This window comes from Triticum urartu, chromosome 2 (genome assembly GCF_003073215.2).
Source record: "Triticum urartu cultivar G1812 chromosome 2, Tu2.1, whole genome shotgun sequence".
NCBI classification, from domain to species: Eukaryota; Viridiplantae; Streptophyta; class Magnoliopsida; order Poales; family Poaceae; genus Triticum; species Triticum urartu.
The window spans coordinates 224,243,572-224,253,311 of record NC_053023.1 but is presented as its reverse complement, the minus strand read 5'-3'; positions in this window follow the sequence as shown (position 1 = coordinate 224,253,311).

Genomic DNA, 9,740 nt, shown 5'->3' with positions numbered 1-9,740 from the left:
ATGTAGGCTTCCAATATATCAATCTTTACGTCTCAACCATTTCGAGACTCCTCGTCATGTCCGCGATAAAATCCGGGACTCCGAACTACCTTCGGTACATCAAAACATATAAACTCATAAAACTGATCGTGAGAGAACTTTAAGCGTGCGGACCCTACGGGTTCGAGAACTATGTAGACATGACCGAGACACGTCTCTGGTCAATAACCAATAGCAGAACCTGGATGCTCATATTGGTTCCTACATATTCTACGAAGATCTTTATCGGTCAAACCGCACAACACTATACGTTGTTCTCTTTTTCATCGGTATGTTACTTGCCCGAGATTCGATCGTCGGTATCCCAATACCTAGTTCAATCTCGTTACCGGCAAGTCTCTTTAATCGTTCCGTAATACATCATCCCGTAAATAACTCATTAGTTATCATGCTTGCAAGGCTTATAGTGATGTGTATTACCGAGAGGGCCCAGAGATACCTCTCCGACAATCGGAGTGACAAATCCTAATCTTGATCTATGCCAACTCACCAAGTACCATCGGAGACACCTGTAAAGCACCTTTATAATCACCCAGTTACGTTGTGACGTTTGGTAGCACACAAAGTGTTCCTCCGGTATTCGGGAGTTGCATAATCTCATAGTCATAAGAACATGTATAAGTCATGAAGAAAGCAATAGCAGTAAACAAATGATCAAGTGCTAAGCTAATGGAATGGGTCAAGTCAATCACATCATTCTCCTAATGATGTGATCCCATTGATCAAATAACAACTCATTTCTATGGTTAGGAAACTTAACCATCTTTGATCAATGAGCTAGTCAAGTAGAGGCATACTAGTGACACTATGTTTGTCTATGTATTCACACATGTATTATGTTTTCGACTAATACAATTCTAGCATGAATAATAAACATTTATCATGAAATAAGGAAATAAATAATAACTTTATTATTGCCTCTAGGGCATATTTCCTTCACATTCGTAGTCGGATCATCAAAGTCGACTCCCACAGAAAACGATAGCCATCTCATCGAAACATCGGGACACCTTCACCTCTATCAAGTGGTATCAGATTTCTAGGTTGCTCGGTGAGATTTTACAGTTTTTCATAGTTTAGATCGAGTTTATTCTTCATACCTATAGTCCACGAAAAAGCCAAATTTTTTTTAGGGTTAGTTCCTCATATCCGAACCAATCTGAGCCATTGCATAATCTTTTTAGAGTTTTGCTTTGTTGAATTTTCGGTTGCATCGTCGTGTCGAGTTGCTAGTCTTGCGTCTAGATTCTTTAGAGTTTCGAGTTCTGGTCACAGGTCGTCATGTCGCTGCCGCACCATCTTCATCATTGCCATATACCACCACCCCACCATATCAATCATCGCTGCCATATACAATCACCAATCCAAGTCCACATATACCATCACCATATACAACCACCAACCCGAGTCCACATATACCATCGCCATATACCACCACCAATCCGAGTCCACATATAACATCGCCATATACAACCACCAGTACGACAGTCCGAGTTCCATCAGATTCATCTCCGCCACTAGTCCTAATCCAAGTCCAGCATTTGTTGCTTTGTTTTTGATTTTCAGATCACGCCATACTCCGAGTCATGACAGAGTAGGATTCCCGAACTTCCATGTTACCCACAGTAGAAAAATAGTTCCAGTTAAAAAAACGAAGTCTAGAAAATTCTGGCTAGGCAGTTTTTAGACAATTTGTAGACTTTCCAAAAAAATTGTTGCGGAGCAAAAAAGGAAAAAAGTGAAGAAAAAGAGAATTTTTTTAGAGTGTGCTCCTTCCTTGTTTACGTGCAGCGTCATGATTTTGTTAGTGTTTTAGGCTCGCTTCTCTAGCACGGTCTAGCCTAGGACAAGCACAATACAGTCATTGAGCGTTTATTCAACTTTGCATCTCTGAATTGATTATTGCTGACATTTTTGCTACCATATCATAAGCCTTCCCAGCTCCACATACATCTACGTCGTGCGTTTGACACCACCTGGCAATCGCTCTATCCAAGATTTAAGAGTTTTGACTACAACGGTTGTCGATCACCACCTGCTGCTGGGTAAGAATTGGTAAGAATTTGGGATTTGCTTGGCGGATTTGTGACACACCACCACCACCAGCACTTCCTAGTACTCTATAGGATCATATTCTTGTGTGTTTCTATTGCTGCTAACCATGGCAGGATCACAAGACGATGAGACTGATTGGGAGAACATGACAAACAAACAACTACATGATAAATTTTAGCAAATGATGAGTGGGCAGGTGCAAGATGTGCTAAACCGATTTGAAGAGGCCATGGAGAAGATAGATGCCATTGAGAAGACATTCGAAACAAAGCTCGATAACAAGTTTAATGAATTGCTCGCGTGTCTTCCACCACCACCGCCGGCTGCACCTGTCGCACCTCTACAACAACAACAACAACAACAACAACAACAACAACGTCGCCTTCCAAGTCAAGTGGGATGAGCACTGCGTGTTCCCCTTGAGCCTGGACAAAATTCTAGTGCCGTTGCTACTGCTGTTGATGCTTCTGTAGCTCCTGCTGCTACTGCAGAGGTGGAGGACTATTACGAGGATGAGGTTGATTAAAATCAAAATTACGTGCAACCACCAGCACCACCACTAGCAGGTCGACCTTAGGCATATAATCACAACGGTAGGGCTGCAACATCACCTCAGGTACGAGATCAAGACCATCTTCCTAAATTAAAATTGAATATTCCACCATTCGAGGGTAGATATGTTCCTGATATATATCTTACTTGAGAGTTAGAAACTGAACAACATTTTACATGTTTACAATATCCCGAGGAAAGACGTGTTGCTGCTGCTATTTGTGCTTTCACTAGTTTTGCATGTGTTTGGTGGTCTGAACATTATAGATTATATCCTATTCCAGTTACTTGGGGTGCTTTGAAAAATGCTACGCGTACTCGCTGGGTTCCACCATATTACCAACGTGAATTGCTTCAAAAATTATAGCGTTTGAGACAAGGAAACAATTCTGTAGAAGAATATTATCAGGAATTACAAACTGGTATGATTAGATGTGGTATTATTGAGAATGAAGCTATGCTTGCACATTTTATGGGTGGATTAAATAAAAAGATTCAGACCATTCTAGAGTATAAGGAATATAATAATATCACTTGTTTATTCCATCTTGCTTGCAAAGCTGAACGTGAAGTGCAAGATCGACATGCATTGGCACGAACTAACTTTTCTGCAGGTCGATCTTCATCATGGACGCCGCGTGCATCCTCTACTTCCACACGTTCTGCTACACCGGCACCTCCATCAGCTGCCACCTCCAATCGTGATACAAGAAAGCAGGCACAACCACCACTAGCTGCCATGAGCACACCTTCTGGGCCTACACAGAGCTCTTCTTCATCCATGGCATCAACAAGGCAAACACATGATATTATTTGTCGTCGTTGCAAGGGTGGAGGTCATTATGCGAGAGAATGCTCATCTAAGCGTGTGTCGGCATTCTGGGAACGGGGGTCCCCAGACTTGCCTGCCTGCGGCCTGCGGCGTGGCTCAAAAGGGGGCCCAGCGTGGCCCATCTTCACCAACACAAACCCAAGACCCTCGCGAGGGGCCAAGCCTCACGGGGTGGACGACGCGAGCTTCCTCAGGCACGGCCTCGTCAGGCTGGCTCACGAGGAGGTAGAGAGATCAAGGCGGGGTACCTCACGAGGTGCCCGTGATGCAAGCCATGACGACCGAGGGCGCCGGGCGGGTGCCAGCCCGCGTAGTGTCCTCCTTTCCTCTTTGGTGCCAAGGGGGCAAGCGCAGCCGCGGAGTACCGAGGCATCAGGCAAAGGTTGCCATTTTGGTGCAACGAGACCAAGACTAGGAGGACTACGAGACGGAGGTCACCGTGGAGCCCAAGACGGCGTCATCACCAGAGCTTTGCGCAGGCGAAGACTACTTTTGTCAGGATAGCTAGTACTAGCTGTCCCCCTTCAAATTAGCCTGCCATTGTTGGCTCCCTTCCCGCTCAATATTTGGGAAGAGGACCAGGGCCCCTATAAATAGGACCGGCCACCCGCTAGACAGGGGAGAGAGGACCGAGGGCAAAAAGAAAGAGAGAGAGAGAGAGAGAGAGAGAGAGAAGGGCGACTGAGCTCCTCCCAGCAGTTCATCGCCCCAGCCAAGAACAGACCCTCGCGAGGCTGTTATTCCTTGTATTGTTCATCATCATCAGCCCAAGAGGCAATCCACCACACCACACACTGGAGTTGGGTATTACACCACAACGGTGGCCCGAACCAGTATAAACCCTATGTCTCTTGTGTTGTTCTTTCCTTAGTTTAGATCCTAGCAAGGCGGAGGGGTGCAGGTAGGTAGGAGACGAAAGCTCTGCACGCACCCCAGTGTTCGAACCTCAAGGGTCTGCCGGAACCGGAAATCCGACATTTGGCGCGCCAGGTAGGGGTGCGCCGGAGTCCACCTTCTACCGCTTCGCGCCCTGTCGCGTCGTCATCACCATGTCCGGCGACCAGGCGGGCAACCCAGATCCGTGGGCGGCGTGGCCTGCCTGTGCAGAGCCGCTTGCCTCGGGCGCCCCATGCCCCAGGCAGCTCGCGGTCTGCAGGGCGCTATGGGCCGCGGGCGACGCGGACAGGCTTCGACAGCTCTCACGCCGCGGCAGGCGCGGTCGGCAGCAAGGGCCTCCAATCATGCCGCGACCACGACGCCGTACACTCGCAGGGAGCTGGCGAACTCGAGGGCCGCGCTCACAGTGGTCCGAGAGCTGCTGCAGTGCAGGTTGCTGGAGGGCGGCCACGACGTGCTGCTGGAGCGAGTGGCAGAGCTCCTGGGCTTCGCCGCCTCGGGGGCTCACCCCTTCTCCACCCAGCTCCCATCTCAAGCCCAGGGCGGCCCGCGCAGGGGCTCCGCGCGCGCCCGCGGGCTCCAAGGCTACTCCGACGCCAGCGAAGCTGTCAGCGCCGGACCGGCGGCGGCGCTGCCCCCGCTCCCGGTCCGCGAAGAAGAAGGACTCGATGCGACCCGCGGCCCCAGTGGGCGGCCGCGCTGCCACCCCACGGTGGGCGCGTCAGGCAGAACCGCGTGGCATGCGGGGCATTACGGCGTGGCATTCGGGATGACGGCACCGGAGGAATACGTGCCCCTCATGATGGACCAAGGACACCCACTCGAGAGCGAACAAGGCTCGCTCCTCAGCCCAGGCTGGGGGGACGAGGCGCCAGAAGCTGAGCCTTTCCGGGAGCCCCGGAACGGTCCTACTGGCCGCGCTGGGGGCAACGATTATCGGGTACCGCTAATTCTTCAGGAGCAGGTATACGCTAACCATGGATCGCAGGAGGTGCAGGTCGCCTCAGCGAGCAGCTGCCCCGCTCCCACAGTCTCCTGCCCCTCGGGAGGAGGGCGCAGGGGGCTGCAGGAGAGGGGCCGGGATCCGACATCACCACCGCGGCGTTCGGAGCAAGGTGTTCTCAGGAGGTAGGCCCTCCGCTGGGGAGGTGCCTTAGAGCCTGCCCCCGGCGGAGGACCCGTGGTCGTCGGGGGAACCGCTGTCGACCGCTCTACCCCATCGGCGGCGTCCTGGTTTCCAGTCGTCGTTGATGGCACTAGAGTGTGGTGCAAGGCGGGGCCCTCATCTGGCGATATGAAGCAAGGCCAGTACCTATGAAGAAGGCCCAGTGCCTGTGAAGCTCGCCGCCCCGTGACACTCTCACGTAATAATGAGTGGGGCTGTACATGCCCCGGAGTCTCAAGGGTGCCGGCCTCAGGCCCTGGGGCTCCCTCCCACGCCCAGTGGCAGCACTTAGCTCCGCGCTGGTGAGAAGACGTCCAAGACTAGACTAGGTGCCGGACGCGGCCTTTTGTTTGCTTCGTTGCTCTTCCCTTTGGTTGTCGCTTTCCCCCGCTGGATTCAAGTTGGATTCGAATTTTAGATTTGCGTGTGTTCAGGGAAGGGGTGCTTAGTCTTGTTCGAGCAATTTCTCGCGTTTTGGTTACCGCTTCACCTCAGCTGCCTCCCCTCGCGAGCCCCTCACGAGCCGGGACGGGCCTAGCTTGCGCGCAGCCCAGACTGCCGCAGACGTGACCTCTTAGGAGGGTGTTTTACTGCAGATCCTACGAACCCAGTCAGGGAGCACTCAAGACACCACAACCTCCCACAGGCTGCCTCAGGGCCAACACGGGACAAAGGTAAACTAGCCGACCAGCGCGTCGCTTGGGCCAACCACTTGGCGCGGGCGCATGGGCAATGTCGCGTCTACTAATACGATGAACACAAGTTTTACGTAAGGGGATCCCCCTTCAAAATTCTCTCACTGCAATCAGGCCGAAACCTGAGTTCTATTCATGCAGGGTAAGGAAGTAGGAGCGATGCACAATCAGTCGGATGAATCCCCCAATGCGTTCTCAGGAGCTCCACCCGAGCCGTTGCTGGCGTCGCTGAACCCGCCATCACTGTCCGCGTCACCGTCAGCGGCGTCAGGGCCGTTCACCATGCCGCCCTCGACGGCCGCCACGATCGCGTCGTCGTTGTCCGAAGCGAAGGCCCTGATAAGAGCCTCCACATTGTCTTCCACCCAGTGCGCCAGGTCGCCTCGGACGGCCTGGGGGACTGGGGCGATGGCGGCGTCAAAATCAAAGTGGGGATCCATGTTCCGGAGGTGGCTGAAGACGCGAGAAAAGGCGCGCCCAAGCAGGGCGCGGCTCCTCTCCTCCACCAACCTGTCAGCCCTGACCGATCGCGCCTCTAGCTGCGTCACCACGTCAGTGAAGAACTGAAGATTGCCAGCATAGTTAACTGCGTGCGGCTCGCCAACAGCCGCCTCGCAGATGTTGCCCAAGGCTGCGTTGGCTCTCTCCCGGAGCGTGGCAAGCATGGGGCCGTGCTCATGCTCCAGGATCCGTCGCTGACGGATCTCGTCCGCATTCTGGCCCGCGACGACCTCAGCCTCCTCCACCCGCTGGCGGAGAAGGAGCACCTCGGCCTGGGAGGCGGTTAACTCACCTTGCGACACCTCAAGAGCGGCCCGGAAAGCGTCGGCCTGCCGTGTCGCCTCCTCCAGCTTGGCCCTCAAGGCAGCAGTCCTGCCTTCAGCTTTGGCCCGAATCAACCCCAGCTTCTCCTCGAACTCGTGCTCGAGGTTCAAATGCGCCATCGCCACTCGACGTCCGACCTCCTCCAGGTTGTGGGCTTCCTGTGCAGCAACATCATCCTCCGCCTGCGTCACCAAGCGCTCCCTCGTCTCCAGGCGCTCGTACTCACGGGTACGTTCGGCGGCTTCCAGCGTCAGCGCCTCCTCACGCTTCTAGAGCTCTGCTGAGTCGCCGGAGGCCACCTTCATCGACGCGAGGGCTGCCTCGCGCAGCTCCACCTGCTCCTCCAGTGAGTGGCACCAGGCCATGAGCTCCCGAGCCCGCTCCTCCGCCGCCGTTCTCTGCCGGTCAGCCTCCCGAGCCTCCTCAGCGGCCCAAGATCGGGCCTCCCGAGAGGCCACCAGCGATGCCTTGGCCTTTGCGTCATCAAGATCGCGCTGATGGCGCGCAAGGGCGATGGCGCCCTCCAGCTCGCGCCTCTCTGCAGCCAGGCGCAGGCCCTCGGCCTCAAGGCGCGCGTCTTCATCGGCAAGCTCCTCTCCAAGTAGGCTTACCACGTCAGCCACCCTCCGAAGGAATCCTTGGCGAAGGGCGCGACGCTCCCGAGCGCGCTCAAGCACGTCTTCCACACCACCATCTGCCCCAAGCAAGTGCCGGGGGCCGCGAGTCAGCACTCCCCCTCTGGGCTGGGGGCTGGCACCCTCGCGACGGCCGGGCATGCCGCGTCAGAAGCCCGGCCTGGGGCCAGCCCGTCCCTAGGTGAAGAGCGCAGGAAGCGCCTCAGCCAATCGCAATCCACGACCAAGCGAGAAGCCCACGGCAGGCTGGTTATTTTGGGTTTCGTAGTAATTTCAAAAAATTTCCTACGCACACGCAAGATCATGGTGATGCATAGAAACGAGAGGGGGAGAGTGTGATCTACGTACCCTTGTAGATCGACAACGGAAGCGTTTGGTTGATGTAGTCGTACGTCTCCACGGCCCGACCGATCAAGCACCGAAACTACGGCACCTCCGAGTTCTAGCACACGTTCAGCTCGATGACGATCCCCGGACTCCGATCCAGCAAAGTGTCGGGGAAGAGTTCCGTCAGCATGACGGCATGGTGACGATCTTGATGTACTACTGTCGCAGGGCTTCGCCTAAGCACCGCTACAATATTATCGAGGACTATGGTGGAAGGGGGCTCCACACACGGCTAAGAATATGATCACGTGGATCAACTTGTGTCTCTAGGGGGTGCCCCTGCCTCCGTATATAAAGGTTCAAGGGAGGGGGGCCGGCCGGCCAGGAGAGGCGCGCCAGGAGGAGTCCTACTCCTTCTAGGAGTAGGACTCCCCCCTTTCCTAGTAGGAATAGGATTCGTGGAAGGGGGGAAAGAGGAGAGAGAGGAGGAAGGGGGGCCGGCCCCCTCTCCTTGTCCAATTCGGACCAATGGGGGAGGGGCGCGCGGCCCAGCCCTGGCTGCCTCTTCTCTTCTTCCACTAAGGCCCACTAAGGCCCATATATCTCCCGGGGGGGGGTTCCTGTAAAATCCCGATTTAACCCGGAACACTTCCGATATCCAAACATAGGCTTCCAATATATCAATCTTTATGTCTCGATCATTTTGAGACTCCTCGTCATGTCCGTGATTACATCCGGGACTTCGAACAACCTTCGGTACATCAAAATGCATAAACTCATAATATAACTGTCATCGTAACCTTAAGCGTGCGGACCCTACGGGTTTGAGAACAATGTAGACATGACTGAGACACGTCTCTGGTCAATAACCAATAGCGGAACCTGGATGCTCATATTGGCTCCTACATATTCTACGAAGATCTTTTATCGGTCAGACCGCATAACAACATACGTTGTTCCCTTTGTCATCGGTATGTTACTTGCCCGAGATTCGATCGTCGGTATCCCATACCTAGTTCAATCTCGTTACCAGCAATTCTCTTTACTCGTTCTGTAATACATCATCCCGCAACTAACTCATTAGTTGCAATGCTTGCAAGGCTTAAGTGATGTGCATCACCGAGAGGGCCCAGAGATACCTCTCCGACAATCGGAGTGACAAATCCTAATCTCGAAATACGCCAACCCAACATGTACCTTTGGAGACACCTGTAGAGCTCCTTTATAATCACCTAGTTATGTTGTGACGTTTGGTAGCACACAAAGTGTTCCTCTGGCAAACGGGAGTTGCATAATCTCATAGTCATAGGAACATGTATAAGTCATGAAGAAAGCAATAGCAACATACTAAACGATCGGGTGCTAAGCTAATGGAATGGGTCATGTCAATCAGATCATTCAACTAATGATGTGATCCTGTTAATCAAATGACAACTCTTTGTCCATGGTTAGGAAACAGAACCATCTTTGATTAACAAGCTAGTCTAGTAGAGGCATACTAGTGACACTCTGTTTGTCTATGTATTCACACATGTATCATGTTTCCGGTTTAATACAATTCTAGCATGAATAATAAACTTTTATCATGATATATAAGGAAATAAATAATAACTTTATTATTGCCTCTAGGGCATATTTCCTTCAGTCTCCCACTTGCACTAGAGTCAATAATCTAGATTACACAGTAATGATTCTAACACCCATGGAGCCTTGGTGCT